The sequence below is a fragment of the Meleagris gallopavo genome, chromosome 2 (genome assembly GCF_000146605.3).
Source record: "Meleagris gallopavo isolate NT-WF06-2002-E0010 breed Aviagen turkey brand Nicholas breeding stock chromosome 2, Turkey_5.1, whole genome shotgun sequence".
In the NCBI taxonomy this organism is placed as follows: Eukaryota; Metazoa; Chordata; class Aves; order Galliformes; family Phasianidae; genus Meleagris; species Meleagris gallopavo.
Genome location: NC_015012.2, coordinates 81,203,594 through 81,222,137, shown reverse-complemented (window position 1 = coordinate 81,222,137; position 18,544 = coordinate 81,203,594). Strand labels below are relative to the sequence as shown.

The 18,544-nt window shown below is 42.1% G+C and overlaps 1 long non-coding RNA gene across 1 annotated transcript; it reads left to right on the top strand.

Annotated features, from left to right (window-relative positions):
- Positions 1-413: 413 nt before the first annotated feature.
- LOC109366233 lies at positions 414-8,294 on the top strand. Its single transcript, XR_002112428.1, has 3 exons — positions 414-456; positions 2,806-2,980; positions 7,142-8,294. It is a non-coding gene; the product is annotated as an uncharacterized LOC109366233 (long non-coding RNA).
- Positions 8,295-18,544: the final 10,250 nt, after the last annotated feature.

Here is an 18,544-nt window from a genome sequence, read left to right as displayed (position 1 = left end):
CCAACACCCCTGCAATGAACAGAGATATCCACAACTACATCAGGATGTCCAGGACCTGGTCCAGCCTCAACTTGAAAGTCTTCAGAGATGGGGAATCCACATCTCTGGGCAAAATCTTCCAGTGCCTCGCCACCCTCACCTGTAAAAGACTTTTTCCTTGTATCTAAACTAAATCAATCAGCTTTAACCTTGAAACCATTTCCCCTCTTTCTATCACCAGAGACCCTGCTAAAGAGTCTGTCCCCTTCTTTCCTTTAGCTCCCCTCCTCAAAGGCTTCTATGAGGTCATCAAGGAGTGTTCTCTTCTCCATGCTGAACAGCCCCAGCTCTCAGCCTGTCCTTGTAGAAGAGGTGCCCCATCCCTTGGATCATTTTTGTGGCCCTCTTCTTGGCACACTCCAACAGGTCCACATCTCTCCTGTACTGAGGAGACCACATCTGGATGCAGTACTCCAGGTGAGAGCTCACCAGCACAGAGAAGAGGGGCAGGATCACCTCCTTCAACCTACTGGCCATGCTTCTTTTGATACAATTGGCTTTCTAGGTTGTGAGGACACACTGCTGGCTCATGCCCAACTTCCCATCCACCAGTACCCCAACATCCTTTTTGGCAGGGCTGTGCTGAATCCTGTCATCCCTTAGCTCATACTGGTAGTGAATGTTACCTGGGCCCAGGTGCAAGACCTTGCACTTGGATTTGTTGAACCTTGTGAGGTTCACCTGGGCCCACAGCTCAAGCCTGTCTAGGGCCTTCTGTATGGCATCTCATCCTACTGGTGTGTTGGTTGCACCCCACAGCTTGGTGTCATCAGCAGATTTGCTGAGGGTACACTCAAACCCACTGTCAATGTCATTGATGGATATTTTAAGGAGTATTGGTTCCCAGCGTTGACCTTTGAGGGATACCACATCACTGATCTCCATCCAGACATTGAGCCATTGACTGATACTCTCTGAACTTGATCCTGCAGCTGTTCTTCATTCATTGAACAATCCATCCATCAAATCCATATCCCTCCAACATGGAGAGGATGTTGTGGGATATTGTGCCAAAGGCCTTACAGAAGTTGAGATAGATGACATTAGTGGCTCTTCCCTTGTCCACTGATGCAGAGACACCATCATAGAAGGCCACTAGTTTGGTCAAGCAGGACTTGTCCTCAGTAAAGGCATGCTGGCTCTCCTGTTTCACCTCCCTGTCTTCAGTGTGCCTAAGCATAGCTTCCAGGAGGGTCTGCACAATTGAGAGTGGCTTGGCAACTGCAACGCTAAAATGTAATGGAAAACACAGCAATGACAGTGGGGTAGCTGTAGTAAATAAGGATAAGCCCAAGTGCAACAGCCACAGATGCAGAAACAAAAAGCAACTCACCTTCAGAAGACCTCAGATAGGCAAAGATTTGCCAACCCTCAAATGATGTCTGGGAAGGGGTGGATCCTGGCTCCATTCCTTCCAGTCACTCAGGTGCATTGCATGCACCTGAGCTCCTTTGAGTTGGCCCTGCCTTCCCACCAGGTGCTCAATCACTGTTTCAGGCCATGACTTCACATTTCCCTATAGCAACTATACCAGTTAATTCCCTCAGGACTCTGCGATGGATCTCATCAGGACCCATAGACTTGTGGATGTTCAGGTTCCTCAGGTGGTCATGAACTTCACTTACAGTGGGAGATACGTTGTTTCTCCAGTCTCTTGCTACTGAACCAAACATTTGAGGGCTATGTGATGAGCAGTTATTAGAGAAGACAGAGGCAAAAAAGTTGTTAAGTACCTCAGCCTTCTCCTTGTCTGTTGTTACAAGCTTGCCTGTGCCACACAGTTGGGGTATGCCCTCCTGAACTTTTCTTTTCTGGTTGAGGTATCTGTAGAAGCCTTTCTGTTCTTCCTGGCATCCCTTGCCAAGTTCAGTTCAAGCTGGGCTTTGGCTTTTCTGATCCCATCCGTACGCAGCCTTGCAGCTTCATTATACTCTTCCCATAGTACCTATCCCCCTTTCCAGTGCCTGTGCATTTTTTTCTTGCCCTTTGGTTTGACCAGCAGATCCCAGTTCAGCCATGCCAGTCTCATGCTTTTATTTCCTGGATTGCTATGCGTGGCAATGGAGAGCTCTTGCTCCCTGAGGAAATCTTCCTTAAAGATCTGCCAGTTTTACTCTGCAGCCTTGCCCATGAGGGCAGCTCCCCAGGGTATAAATATATCAGAAATTATGTATACGATGCATCAGAAATAATATACATGATAGAAATATATCACTTCCATTATGACAATGTTTTCCATTCAGTTTAGTGTACATGTTATAGTCAATTGCATCAAAGGTACAAAGGTACATCTGCTTTCTGGAGCCTAATGCATAGGAATTCAAAATTTCTTCAACGACTTTCAACTTTGAAAAAAAAATTGTGCTCCTAAAAGTCAAAAATACTGATAAAATAATAAAATTATTCTTCCTCAAGTTGAGCCTGTTTTGCTCAAGACAGTAATTGGTGAGCGATCTTCCTGTCCTTGTCTTGACCCGTGAGGTTTTTCATCCTATTTTCTTCCCATCTTCTTGAGAAAGGGGAGTGAGAGAGCAGGGGTCTGGGCATCTGACAGCCAGCCAAGGTCAGCCTACCAGAGGGGAATGTAGAAAAAATACAGCATCTTTCACTCAACCGAGTGTTTACTCCAAGAAAAAAATAAAATATACACTTCTTTGAATCTAATGCTACTAATCCTTTGCTTTACATTTTCTACATGATTTTTAGAGAGGCAGTGGGTCTATGCATATTAATTTTCTTCCTCCCTAATGTTATTTGTGCTTACAGCTTTATTGTTGAACATCCAGAGCCTTGATCCTCTGCCCCAGACAAAGACTACTGTGGTAAAGTGATGGGGAACTTGAAAGGAAATGAAAGCTTCCCAGGGATCTGTGGAAACAGGCAAACCAGGTGGACACTTCCTTGCCACAAGCAAAAAGCAATTATCCAGGCTGGAATTCAGGTCAGTGTAGCAGGTTATGGCATTTTTGTTCATTTTGCTTCAGCAAATAGAAACACAATAAAAAATCTCTTCTTTGTACAAGGGGTTTTCCATGTGTCAGGCTGTAGATAATATTCTGATTCCTTAGGAGTTTATGGAGATTTTGGATGTTGTATTGCTGCCAGACCCAACACAAACATAATCTAGGTGACTTCTTTCCTTTGTTCAATATTTTTCACAGGTCATACATTTAAGCCATCTTAACACTCTTGTTGCTCTGTACCTTCTGTAAAGTATGAGGATTGAGACCTCTAAGTTACACTTTATAATGCCGAATTAACATAGCTGTACAAATCTAGTCATGCTAACTATCACCATGACTGGATTATCTGTGTTGAGTTTCCTTCATGCTCCCACTAAAGAAGATCTGCTTACGTTTATTTGTCCTCATATCACAGAACCATAGAATAATTCTTTCACATAAAGGTCAACTCAATTGAGCTCATTTCACAAAAATGGAACAAGAACTTCTCCCATCATGCTGTCATGTTGGGTCTCCCTTATACGTTCATATCCTTAGGATGGATGCTTTTCTGCCTTGTTATGTAGATCATGAGGTCTCTTTATGTAGGTTGTGAGATCTCTTGTTGACACCATCTCATACCCTTTACTTGCAACTACTTCCTCAGCTGATTGTATGTCATCATCACTGTCTCCTATGAGTCCAAATTTAAAACTTCTCCTTGCTGGGTTGACCAGTATTGGCAAAAGCATTTTTGCCCCACTTGAGCTTGTGGATCCCATCTCTTCCAAGGAATTGTTGATTCCCAGAGAGACTACCAAGGTCTTGAAGCTGAATCCTGTTGTTGGTAACAGTTATGCAAACTGTCATTGACCTGAAGGATCCATCCACTCTGCCTGAAGTCTCTCCCCTCACTAATAGGACTGAGGAGACATCACCTGTATGCCAAGACCTTGGTCAGCACCCTTGGAGTCATTAAGTCAGTCTTGATATGTTTCATGTTACCTCTGGCACCAGCAGTGCACCTGTGGAAGGGCAGCAGGGTGTCACAGCCCCAGAGCTGCCAGGCCTTGCAGCTTCTCCACTGCACCTAGTTCTTAGTCTCCAGCAGGCATCAAGCCCCAAAGCAAACCTACTTGCCTAAAGAGAAAAGATACACTGAGGGGGACAGAAGCAGCTTCAATGACAAGCTCAAGCATCATCACACTCAGCATGGATCTTCATCTTGTCCAAATGTTGGTAAGAAGATGTTGCCTTTGAAGTCTGATTGAAATCAGACAAGAAAACCAACAAACTGTGAGAATTGTGACCTTTCTCCATGACAGAATTGAAAGGACAGTAGGAAAAACAAACAAAAGAAAAAAAAAACACACAGAGAATAGTTCAGAGTTCTGAAAAGAAGGAAACGAATCAGAATAGTGTGGAGGAGAAAGTTCTGGACTCACAGCACTTAAGTACAGGCTCAATTTTGTATGTGTCAGTATCCTGCTGATCTCAGATGGTCTTATTTGTGAGCTGAAATGCATGCATTCAAGGGCTTGGCATAGCCTGTGTGCTTCTCAAAACAACAGGAGACATCTCAAGCAAACAGAAATTTACTCAGTGGCGTTCTTACAGCCCATACCAGGGTTTTTAAAAGGTAATGATTTTGAAAGTCTAGATGCAGAAGGCCCCAGGCTGATAGAGAAGAGTGAATTGCTGTTTTGTGAATGAGGTATCGTGGTGTCTCATGATTCAGACATAAGCAGCTGAAGAGATGACCTTATTTTTATGTTGAAGAAACGTTATCAGATGTGACTAATTGGAGGCTGGTGGCAGGGGAAAGCTTCGATGCACAATAATTGCTTTTGTCTGATCTGAAGGATCAAGAGAGAATCCCTTAGAGAGCCAAATTCAAAAATGAGATTTCTGTGGTATGTAGATCATAAGATTGATTTTTTCTGGACATGCCTGGACAAGGAGAAAAGAGCTGAATATGAATAAATGCAATCTTGCTGCCAAGGAGCTGAAGAAGTTGTTCTCATTATATGCTTTGTTCTATATAGTGCTCACATTTCCATTTGTCTTCTTTACAGTTACACCTTGAAAAGATACGACTCTTCTGCAGAAATGGAGAGCATCCTAGCTGGCAGTGAATTTTCTGTATGTCAAGAATTTCAGTGTTAGGGGCATATGTGAATGATTTCTAACAATGATTTTCAGCCAAAGAATTTTGTTTCAAGGTCATGCTGACCCTTTGTCTCATGGCATAAAGATCATTCACTTAAATGAGAGCCTCCTGTGGCACTGTGGCACCCATGCAGCATGCCCAGGGTACTAATGTTGGAGAGCAGGAGACCTGCTGGGAAGCCTGGCACAGCCAGTGCCACCTCCAGCCTGTCCCTGTGTCCTCTGATGCCTGTCATCAGCCTGGCTGTGAGCCAGGGCATGGCTGAGCTGCTGCAACAGTCATCACCTGGGTGAGCACTTCTGACTGGGAGCAGACAGAGGATGCTGCTGTTCCTGTTCTTGTTATGCTCACTCCTGACTGCACACACTGGCATTTCCAAAGTAGTACTTTTTTTTCTGAATAGTTCAAATCATAATGTCACCAAAGTCAATACAAAGTAAGGGAATTTACAGTTTTGTGATGCACCACTGTACAAGTTGCCCTTGAGAAACTCACTGTAAGGAAGCTTCTTTAGTATTATATTGACTCATGGAGGAAAAGGGCCAGGGAGGACAGATCCTGGTGCACATACATGGGGCACTCAGCACAATGCCCAGAAAGCACAGCTGAGATTCACATCCTTATGTTGTTTTTCAGGGTCTCCTATTTTTTTCCCACCAGAGTGAGGTCCCACCAGGCAGGGAAAAAACAGGCAAAATGGGTGAAGCCAATGTTGGGCTGAGAAAATGCTGATCCTCTCTCTTGAACACTAATATCATTCGATAATGAAGAACAGAGATCTGAAAGGGCCTTACTAGGTTCTCCCCCAGTGTCCCTGCACTACCAGCTTTCTTCCCTCACTTTGGGAAAGGCATGCTGAACGCATACCTGCATGGAACGCATATTCAACAGAGCATATTTGAAACCTACTAACATGAGGGCAGTTGCTCTAAGCAGCTGAACCCCCATGAACCTCACTCAGGACTTCACAAGGGCACAGACCCTCTGCAGCTTATCTGGGATGCACCATCCCAAGTACATGTGTGCTTTGCTCTTGATCTGTTTGCAGAAATGAGCATGCTTCTCACAGGCTATTTCATTTGTCCAGCTGTTGTTTCTCTATTTGAATCCTTCCCTTTCAGTGGGTGCATAATCAGCTCACAACATACTACTGAAAGGAAATGCTGATCTTCTGTCATTATTTCTTACTTATCTCCAGCACAGAATATGATACACGTCTATCTACATAAGAAAGTCTCCTTCTCAATAAGCTGAACTCCTCTTGGCATGCTATTTACAGGGATAGACTTCAATGTCTGAGGTATTTCCGTCATCATTGCAGGCCTTCTTCAGGGATATCTTATTAATGCCAGTGCCACACCTTTGCATTCTTCTCTGCTGCTGCTTTTATTATCCATTTCTGCCAGCAAAGAACAGAAGAGCCAGAACCATTCTCTCAGCTGCCCTTTCCTTTTTGAGACACTGTGCACTGCACAAGCCTGACATAAGATGCATTTTTGTGTGCTGCTTAGCCAGGCACTTTATCTTCTCTGGCACTCAATGCCTTGCTGCATTTTTCTTCAGCTGAACTAACAGGTTTTGTAAATTGATGAACTACAAATGCTGTTTTTTTCAGCTGTGGATTGAATCCCAGAATATAGAACTGGTATTTTTCCATTTAAAAATAAATAATTAAAACCTGAATCTCAAAGATGAATAAAAGATTTAGAAAATATAGTGATTTGTTAGAATAAAATGCTAGGGTTTTTTTTTCATATCCTATGGCATGTGGTTCTCTGTTTCAATCAATGGCCAAAAATTGATCAGGTTCCAAACCACATAAGGCTTTGAAATAAGAAAGAAAGAGGGAGGGAAGGGAAAGGGAAAGGAGTTTGTCTTCCTTATTAAGTTTATTGTTTGTCTTCCTTATTAAGTCTGTTTTGACTAAATTCAGACTAAAAGGTTTAAGTGTTCCTAATGCTCCAGAGGCTGAACTTTATACAATTACCAGGTCACAGGAGCCATTAAATCAGAAGGTGAAGAATCTATCCTTCAGTTGACCTGCAGGAAGGAAGAAGAGGTTATCCCGTTTCACAGATGAAGAACAGAAATGCAGTAGCCTAAACTTTGCCTCATCTCATGGCAAGCCTCCAACCATGACAGCAGTGCTAGGCACAGCACTATTCCTTTTAGCATTAGCAGAAAGGACATCTCCAGAGAACAGCTTCCTAAGCAGAAATCACACTACATACATGAATACGCTCAGCACTAACAACTCCAGTTCTTCCACAATTACCTATGGAAAAAGACCCATAAAATGACTTAAGTCAGAAGATTTAAAAGAATGAACTCAGGAGCTGTTCTGTTTTCTGTTGTTAGGTGGAGGTGGGTCGCATAAGTTTCTGAACCATTGGACACCAATAGACTTGTTTTAGCACAATTTTAATATCCTTGAGTAGTCTCACATCCCTTCATGCTTTTGTTTTGTTTTTTTTTAAAGGAAAAGGCACTGCTCACAAGACTCAGGCCTAAAGACAGGGAGTTGGCAAATGCAGATGGAGAACTGGCAACCCTGTACCTCTGCTCTCCAAGTGATAGATCTGAAATGCCACTCTCTGCAGCAGGGCTTTCCTTGCCTGACTGAAACATTTCCTGTTGTTGTTTCATGTGCTCAGCCCGACCAGTGAAGTGGTAATTCACAGCTGGTATCAGATGCTCGCCCTGCCACATCTCCCTGCCAAAGCTCCTCACACAATTCGCTCCATTGAAAAGCCAGCTCATTTCCACTTGCAGCCAGTTCTATTCATATTCCCCCCAGAGTTAGTGACAATAAATATTATAAAATCACACAAATCCAGATGGCGTGGGTTGGAGTTGCCAGCTGTTCTAGCACTTGTGAATTGCCTCTCTTGTCCTGTCGCTTGGCTTTCACAGAAAGCATATCATCAGTTTCCTATGGTCTCACCGCATTTCTTTACAACCCATCCATCACCCACTCATCCTCAGTTATTTTCAACTATTACTGTAGATATATAAGACAGAGGAAAAGCAAATTGGGGGCAGAAAATCAAAGGATTTTTTTGTCACAGAAAATGAGAAGTATTTTTCAAATAGTGTCCTCTCATCAGCTGGGAGCATTGCAGTTTTCACCTGTGAAAAGAGGTGAACCCCCAGGGGTTCAGCTGATTTTTACTAACTGTCTTTTAAAGGAGACACAGCTTAAAGAGAAGCAAAGGTTCTCTAATCTTTCTGGTACTTACCACTGCAAAGTCAGAATCATAGAATCGTAGAATGGCCTGACTTGAAGATCAGACATGTACAAGATCATGTAGTTTCAACCCCCTGTCACGAGCAGAATCGCCAACCACCAGACCAGGCTGCCCGGAGCCACATCCAGCCTGGCCTTGTGTGCCTCCAGGGATGGGGAATCCATAACCTCTTTGGGCAACCTGTTCCAGTGTGTCACCGCCCTCTGTGTGGAAAAACTTCCTCCTAATAACTAACCTAAACTTCCTCTGTCTTAGTCTAAAACCTTTCCCCCTGGTCCTATCACTATCCACCCTTGTAAACAGCTGTTCCCCCTCCTGTTTATATGCTCTGAGTACTGGAAGGCCACAGTGAAGTCTCTCTGGAGCCTTCTCCAAGCTAAACAAGCCCAGTTCCCCCAACCTTTCTTCATAGGAGAGGTGGTCCAGCCCTCTGATCATCTTAGTGGTCAAGAAGGGTCAAATTAACACAGAAACTGAAATAACACCATGATTTGTGCAATAGCATTGTGTAAATCCCAAGCATTCTGGTGATTATATTGCTTTAGATTTCAGTGTTTTCTATATACCTGAGCCTGGCGTGGTACGTGCAGGCTGGGGGCAGCTTCAAACCCACTGAGGTTACCCTCCAGAGAAAGGCAACAACCTCACTATGGTTGGCAGTGCTGTCATTAACACAAATGTGAACATGGATACAATTAATAAACATGTAACTGCCATTGGTTTTGGTCCTGAGTTTTCTTATTGAAAAGTGATGCGAACAATGACTAGTGGGAAGAGGTAAGATGGGAAATGGCACCATGCCAAAGTCAGGACAGTGGGAGGGTGGTGAGGAGAAAGTCTGAGCCCACAAATGCCGGTAAAGCCACCAGCTATGGGAGATACGGACAGCTAGCAGGCCCTGGAGCTGTGGCACCACCGGGATCAGACAACAGCAGCACTGCAATGCTCACAGCTGCTGCTAGTTGAAAAATAACAATGGTGTTTTTTATTGCAAGGCTGGCCAAACCGTATGAGACAGGTCACCCAGCTCAGCCAGGAACAAGGCCATTTCTTTATTATGAGAGTGGTGAGGTGCTGGAACAGGCTGCCCAGAGAGGTTGTGGATGCCCCGTCCCTGGAGGTGTTCAAGTCCAGGTTGGATGGGGCCCTGGGCAGCCTGGTCCAGTATTAAATAGGGAGGTTGGTGGCCCTGCATGTGGTAGGGGGGTTGGAGATTCATGATCTTTGAGGTCCCTTTCAACCTGGGACATTCTGTGATTCTGTGTGATTCTCTGTAGGCATGGCTGCAGCAGAACTCAGGCAAGGACCAGTTGAGCATAACCACAGCTCCTGAGTGAAGCAGGAGGAGCCCAAAGAGGCACCTCACAGCTTTTTCTCCCATTGCTCTTTTCATAGCAGTCTGATCCCAGGATACAGAGCTGCCATATATTGGAGCTGCCCTTGAGCACAGGCACCTATCGATCTGGTGCAAAACCTGTTGGTGTGTCCAGGATCCTGTGCTCAGACGAAAAATTCAACAACTGTGAGTAGCAGCAGTAGCTCCACTGGAATTTACAGGAGGAAATACCAATCAAGATAGGCATAGCTATTTAATAAAGATTTTAGCTCCTATTACTGGAAAGTGAAATTAGATTCACAGAGCCGTAAATGTATCAGGATTTGGAATGTAACATAAGCCTCTCCTGAAACATTCATCATTTCTACTCATCTTCAAGTCAATGACATTCAGTTTGGCAGAAGAAGAAGAGTAGAGTGGGCAGAAGAGAGCAGAGCATTTTTTCTAGTCTGGAGGAAGTCTTCCACCGTGGCCTGAAAGCTCCTTTTTTCATCTCTAAGTCATCTGAGCAGCATCGTTGGGTCAGAACCCTCATACTCAACAGACTCCTTCCTGTGCCTTTTCTCTTAGCATCAACCCATGCAGATCACTGTAACATTTCACTAGTTTTCATCTGCCTCCTGACACTGAAATTTTACCACCGAAGACCCAGAAATGGAGCATCAGGCATACAGAAGATATTTGACCTAAGTGGTAAGACTATAAGGGTTAGACAGATCCAGGACTGGAGTTATCTTCATCTCAGATTTTGCTCTTGTCACAACATTTTTTTTTTTATTTAATATTTTTGATTTCATAGCAAAACAGCGAGGTAGCATTCAGACACCAAAGTCCTACCTTTACTTTTGTTCTTAGACTTCAGTCTTTCAAGACTGATTTATATAAGCTCCCAAATTATTTCTGACAAAGTGAATGATGGTCACTGGGACTTATTCAGGTGTGAACGTAAGAGTCTCTGGCATAGCATTTGCCCCTTTTCTGATTTCAGCAAAGAGTTCCCAGAGGATTCAGCTTCTTCCCAGCAATATTCCTGAACTACAGTGTGACTTTTATTATATAAACTTATCACCATCCCGACTTTATAAGAAAAGCTCTTTGCAAAGTCCTGGCCAAACTCTGCCCTGAATTTACTTGGTAGGATGCCTGTTATCTCAGTAGCAGTGCAGCAAATGAGTCAGCAGAGAATGTGCCACTGGGCATGTTACTTAATCATTCACATCTGCTGCATTTGGGGACACATCCGAAATAGGCACTGGTGTTCCCAGCCATGCCCCCAGGGGGCATTTACCCTCCACAAATGTGACTCAGCAACATTTCTTCGTTATCTCATAGTTGCAGGAGATTTCAAGATTGAAATTTTGTCAGCGGCATTTCATCCAAAGTGGTGAAAAGCTTCTAAAAAGCACTACTGGGACATATTGCTGCTAGCTTTATGGCACTGGGTCTTATTATCACAAACTCTGATACCTGTATAATCTTCTGGAGAACTACATGTAAAGCCAAGGGAGTGCTCACTGCAATCACCTACCTGTGTCCTTAAAGCAAAGGCACTTCCCACATAGTCTTGATCTGAGCTGGGCTCTGTGTGTCCCAAGAGATGATAGCCCTTCCCTGTTGCTCCTCACTGCCAGAGAGACTGTATGGCCTTATTGTGGAGGTCACAGGTTTGTCAACAGTTCAGTGGGGGAGAATAGCTTGGTGCCAGGTGTCTGCACAGTTTAAGGGTGGGATAACAACAAAAGGCTTGAAAATATTGGTGCCAGTTCAGGACAGAGGCCCCAGGACAGGTAACAATGCACCAATGGGCCATTAGCCATCACTGAAAAAGTGCAGCCTAGAGAGCTGGGAAAAGTCTGCTTTTGCTTTTAGGAAAGGCAGTAGCAACTGAGCAAGAAAAGAAATTGTGAGCAACAGGGTGAGGTCCCTTATGTAGCCTGTAGAATTAATGTCCCCCTTTCCCTCTCAGTGTCTAGATCTAGATGGAGATTGGGGGCTGAAAAATGTCTCAACATTTCTACTATATATTCTGCATTTTTAGTTAACTAAGTAAGACATATTTGCCTCAAAGTAATTGAGGGTCCATGCAGGATTGAAGGTCTCCAGGCCTAGTTCTCAGGAATAATTTAAGGCTCTAATTTCAGATGCCAGTTTTGAAGCTGAAAGTCTGAAGCTTCCTTGTTTAGGCTTTCAAAAGAAACTGGAGGAAGGAAAGTGTGAGGGTTGGCGGATTTTTTTTGTTGTTTTTTTTTTTTTTCTCCCCTATTTCTATTCTGAAATTTGAAACAGCTGCCACAAAACGATTATAACCATACATACTGTTCAATAAATGTCTAAACCTGGAAGGAGCTATGCATGAATTATGTCTGATTTATACATTAAATAAAAATAGAACGAACCAGTTGAATTTTAAATGCTCTTCTTACTCAGTAAGTCTTGAAATTATGATGTCTATAGAATATTGCCTGCAAAAATGTCCAGTGTTTGCATACACTATATCAACCTTTTTGAAAGCATTCCAAGGGTTTATCAGATAAGGCAAATGGGTGGGTGTAATTAAACCTTCATAAATTGGCTTTTCATAGGGAGAACTCTTGGAAAATCATCCTGTTTTTAAATTCCTCCCATTGCATGTGGATGAAGATTAACCTTAAAGAAAGTTCTGAGCTGCAAGTAATTGCTGCAGGTCATTGCACTTGTGGAGGCAGCCACACTCCGTGAGGACACAGAGCATAACTGAGCCCACAGGCACCAGGTCTCTGCCTAGTCCTAACCTTGGCTGCTGAAGATGCCATGATAGTGCAGAGAAGGCCAATATCTGCAGGCCCTCTCCCCAAGTGAAAATGAAACATGATTGATTACAGTGCCATTGGAGAGGTGGGAGCAGAGGCCTTGCTTGCTGGCCTTTCAACACGGGGATGACGCTAGGGACTACTTGTAATCATCCCTCAGTGGAGCGAAAGTACAACTTTCGTATAGGATGCAAGTAAGTCAACAAAGTCATACCAAAGCTTTGATTTCTACCACTAATTAGAATACTTATGTGAAGCTTGTGTTCAAAAAGCTGTGTCATTATATATTTTTATAGCCACAAAACACTCTGGTAAATATTTCTGCTGCATCTTTGGAGGATTAACTTCAAACTGCAGCTGCTTTCCCATCACTCCCACTGGTTTCACTTGGAAATGATAATGCTTGGCCTGTGTGATCTCAGGGAATGAAGACATTTAATACTTTGTCTTCCAGTTTATCACTCAGCCCAGATAAACAAAGTGTAATAAATTCATTAAAATGTAATTCTGAGAACTCCCTGGTTTTGTTAGCTAAATCACATTTTTGCAATGAACGTGATCATTATAAACACTTTAGGCCTTGCTTTAGCCCGTCTGCATTCACAAAAATAAACTAACCTCATCTCCATTTTATGGCACAGCTCTGCCAGACAAAAAAGAATCCCAACAAAACAACAAAAGCAGAACAGAGCCCTGTCGCTTCGCTCTCTGCCCAACAGATGCAGCTCTCCAGAGGCACTGAAGGCATGGTTTGGGTGCGTGTCCCTGGGCCTGGGCAGGTAGCAGGGAAGGTGCAGGCCCAGCTCCCACTTTGCTACCCCTTCCAGAACTGGTCTGTCTGAATTTACCTATTCAGGACCAGGCAGCTGTGACATATTAGTCTATGCTCTCACCCTTGTAACATCCTCCAAAAAACTTCCCAGAAGTAGCTCTGGCATCTGGGAGGGTCAGTGCTCACGTAGGACCGATCTTTATGCTGCAGATGTGCTCAGAAGCCCAAGTTGCTGGTAAAACAAGCAGCAATGTAATAGCAGTGTCCACACACAGATCATAAGCCTTGGTTGTAAAGTTTATGTTTCAAGGTTAGAGAAAGTAACTGCCTGCTGTCTTTGCAAAGGAGCAATGAACCATCCAAGTTACCTCGACCTTTCAGCCTGCTTTCAGGGAACTGTGACTGAATTTCCTATGGAAACCAACACACCAGCACATGGTGGTATTGCCTTCCTACTCCTTCACTGGGTGACACGTCAACACAGAAGTCAGTCAGCATATCTATCCATCTTGACTCCAAGCTTCATTAGCGAGACAGACCACACACAAAACACTCCTTCCACACAAGGAGCACTTGCCCTCTTTTTGCAAGATGAGAATCTTGGTCTCCAACATCTGGGGATTCAGAGCACCCACAGAATCCCCCTCCAGCAGGAAAAAGGCTCCCGAAGGACAACCCGTGTATGAGCTGGTCCCAACGCAATTTTGTGTTGGGGTGAAGCCGGGATGAAGCTGCCACACAAAAGGGCAGCAATTTGGAGGTAAGTTGAAAGCTCCCTGCTCTGTAGGGTTTCTGTGTATTTTACCTTTTAACCTTGCGATAATGCATATCTCATAAGGTTGTCTGAGCACGTCTGTTTCTTTTGTATTGTCCTTCTCCTCCACCCCTCCTCTTCCAGTTAAACAAAAGACATATCAAAACCCCTCAACACATTTTAGTAAAGCACACTCTGCACCTTTCCTCAATGCTCTGCTGTCCATGGTGGTTTTACCGCTGACAAAAAAAAAAAAAGGAGGACCAGAGCCTTTAATTCCCTACTTTCAGGTGTTGGTACATTTATACAAGACTATACAAACAAGCGCTGAACAGCAGTTACACAGTATTAGATGTACACAGTATTGGTACATGTTGTTAAAACAATGCTGCTAAATGAAGAAGCTTTATTAATTTAGAGATTTTTGGCTGCTGTTATTAAAAATATATTTACCTGAAAGGAAATCCAAGTATTTCATTTTACAAACAAATGACTGAAAATACAGCAGTAAGCAACGTAAACTATTGCTTTTTATGTTTGTACAATTTTTTGGCATAACACTGCCATACAGTTACAGAATTATAAAATATATCTTTAGAGTGCGTTACAAACCCAGAAACTGGTTACCACTCCTACCACATACATATGGTATTGGTGCTACCAAGCATGCACAGCATTCTGTAATTAAACACTGCAAAGGAACACAGAAGAGAGCAGAATAGTTCATAAAAATGGACATGTAGCTGTTTCAGTTCTCAAGGAAAAATCGTTGGGTCTCCTTTCTCTTTCCTTTTTTTTTTACAGTTACCACACCTTCTTTTATTAGAGTAAGTTTTAACAGTGAAGTGTACAATAGGTCCAATTTGGATCAGTGCAAAACTATACCTCATTATCTGTCACTCAACTCAAACTGCTTAAAGGGCAAACAAAAAAGGAATAGGTTAAGACAGAAAAGGAGCAACTAATAACCAGCAAGCATGCTTCAGCAGGTCCCAAAAATATAAATGCCATAACCCATTTTACTGCAAACAATAAATTTCACGCTGCTAGCCACAGTAGTAAATACATTCAGTATATTTCACAATAAACCTTAGCTGATGAATATACCACTAGACTTGTAAGCAAGGTAGAATTAAGAAGTGCCAAGTTCCTAAGAAGAAGGAGTCTTCTTTCAGAACAATTTGCCAATTCTCACATTTGTCATTTTATAGCAAACAGCTTTATGCTTTCGAAAACAAATATAAAAGTGATTAGAAGTGCAAAGCCACAGGAGGTCTCCCTTCACTTGATCTCCATAGCTCCTGAACTATCTTTTAAGAGCCCACTACACGTGGCACGTATTAAATATATTCTTTAAAATAAACTTTCAATTTCAATTATAGTCTTAAGAGTAAGTATATTAAAAATGTGGGCTATAAGAGGAATAGATTTCAGGAAAATAAATGGCTCACAGATGTTACAGACAATTTACATTCCCCTTGGAGGACTGCATTTAAATACTTCTGAGCAGTGACTCTACTATTATGGTCCAAATTGCAACATGAAAGGCGAGGAGAGAGTCCATCTGTAGGCCTTTTTGACTCTTCCGTTTTCAAGTTCCCTTTGACAATGAGAATACTATTTGAGCAGTAACTATATTTAAATCACAATTGGAAACGGAGACATGCATCAAAGTTAGTTTTTGAAATACGGAATGATGAGTATGGTTCTCAGCACATCCCAGACAGGATTTTTGTCTTCTACATAATCACACTACACCATTTATGCTCACCCAAATACATGCTTTTATTACTTGCGTTCAGATCCAGCACCACCTTGCTCAGACATCGGCTAGGAAAAGATTTCTCCACTGACTGATCTTGCTTTCACACCAGTAGGAACGCAATTCACTTCTGCATTTGGAATCTGACTTCTAGTACTTTATACAGGAGGATTTATATGTAAACATTTATTCTGGAGGGACAAGTAAGATAATATCATCAGTAGCGTTGGATAAGTGACATCTTCTGCCTAAACAGGTATCTTATTATAATTTCCAAAGGCTTTTAGAAACAGCAGGAAATGTACTACTGTTCATCTTACAGTACTCTCAGTAATTGTGTTCAAACATGCTAGCAACTCCTGAATAAACAGATTTGAGACGAACAATAGATTACTTTTGCCAAACAAAACAAAATTAAAATATGGAGCTCAATGCCAAAAGGGATTGTCAAGGCTGAAAGAATCACGGGAGGATAAAATTAAAATGTATGGAGGAAAAGAAAAAAAAACCCTTTATCTTTTCTTTCACACCACAAACTGTTGGTGGCCATCGCTGCTCACAGGATACAAGGCTCAATATATCTTTGCTTATAATCTAATGTACACCATTAACATGATTTTGTCAATTTTGTTATTGGATAAATTTCATTCACACTTTTGCATCCTACCCATGGGTATGGGTATCCTACCCTACTACTTTTGTCACAAATACGTGATGTATATTTTACCATAATTTGTGATTAGTTTTGCATTAACATATTTATGATCACTTGCTTTTTAATAAGAATGAGCAATACTGCATCTCCTAAAAGGAAAATACTTTCCAGTTCTATGAAATTATTTTTTCCTAAATACCGCAGTATCTCCTTGGGCGAAATCACATCTAAAAAGACTTGCCTCTTAGCCATGATCAGCCATAAGCATAGTTAGAAACCATCTACAGCAATTCAGTTTGCATCACAAATACTATCACAAAAGACTGTTACCAAGCAGCCTCTTCACAACAGGTGAACCAGTATCTTTTTATTCTCCTGCTTGCTCCTCAGGCACTAGACAAATCATTACTCTCACAACTTTCAGGCAAAGAAAGGGGCACAAAATAATTCAATTAAACAGGCATAAATAAATTTTATTTTTAAAAAAGGGAAAAAAAGAAAAAAAAAGACTGTTTTCAATTTAAAACTCCCTTGACTTACCTTACAGGTAATTTTGACGCCCATCAAAATTATAAAAAGCTTATAAGGTCTGTAAACTTTTTGAGTTTAGTAGATATATGCAGATATATGTAACTGCAGATTGTTAGTATTTTCCTGGAACAATTTGCAGAGGTTTACACAGAATCACACAGAATTGTAGGGGTTGGAAGGGACCTCTAGAGATCATCGAGACCAACCCCCCTGCCAAAGCAGGTTCCCTACACCAGGTCGCACAGGTAGGCGTCCAGGCGAGACCCTATATTGGGTTACTAACTGTCTATACTAACTATCGTTATACAAATACTTAATACGTTAGACTGCTGTTAACTTAGAGCAGGAAACTGAGGAGCTGAGCAATCCACAGAACAGCTCTCAAAGGCTTACTGCAAATATATTTCCTATCCTTCAGGATCATACCTTTAAATACAGGCAGTAGACACCAATAACTCAGTCCTGCCCCTGGACATGCACAAGTGTGTGAGTGCTCTTCTTATTTGAATGGCTGGTGGTGCATGCCTTGTGAATGCAAGCTTTCAGCCTGTATGCTACACCACCCTCAGGTACTGAGATACAGTCATGTACCAGCAAGTAGGGAACAGAGATGGAACTAATCTTAAAGTGCTGTATTTTTGCATGCTTTGTACGATTGCCTTCACTCACATGTATGCACTCCTTAGCATTTTGTCAAGTCATACATTCATGTACCCTCACCAGAGGATACACAGAATCAAATTCACAGACCTCACACACTTCTCCCTCAGAAGCAAAGGCTGCTCAGATGTAAGAAGCCCTATATGGGCGGTTCCATTCAATTAATATGTGAATAGTTCAGATCCTAATAAAACACTGGGCCAGCACATTATGATAGAAGTACATAGAAATCCCTGAATATTTAAGTGCACAGCAAGATTAAAAAAAATAATAATAATAATAATCAGTTTAATAGTGAGCAAGTGTCCTGACTTTGTTTGCACATACTCAGTGGCTGGAGTAATAGTTAAATAATGAAGTATTGGCATTTATGTGAATTCTTGAAAACCTTACAAACAAGCACAGGGTGCTTCTAGCTGCCAAGGACACAAGTTTGTAATAAAATGCATCGCACCCATTTAGTCCTCAAAAATCTCAGTGGGATGCTACACATTGCTCTGCAATGAATCCCTTATTCAAGCACTTGCAAAATCAGAAGAAACAACTCCTCTATGAAAATAATGATACACCATCACATTTTACACAGAGCAAATTTGTCACTTAAAGTTGAAGAGTCTCATGGGAGACACTTCAGTCTGCTGACACGGATATAAGACACAGTTTACAGAATGAAGGAGGCCATCTGACATAGAAAACTTCTCATGTTAAAGTTCTTCACAGTTAGTTGACATGTCACTACTCTTCTCACTTCTCTCTTTAATAACAATGATAGAAATATACTGAGACGGGGATTTAAAAAAAAAAAGTTAATATGGGTACAAGTTGCAAAGTTCTCAATTCTATTTTCAGACACCCTGGGTCCTTAATGCAACAACTGCCAATTAAA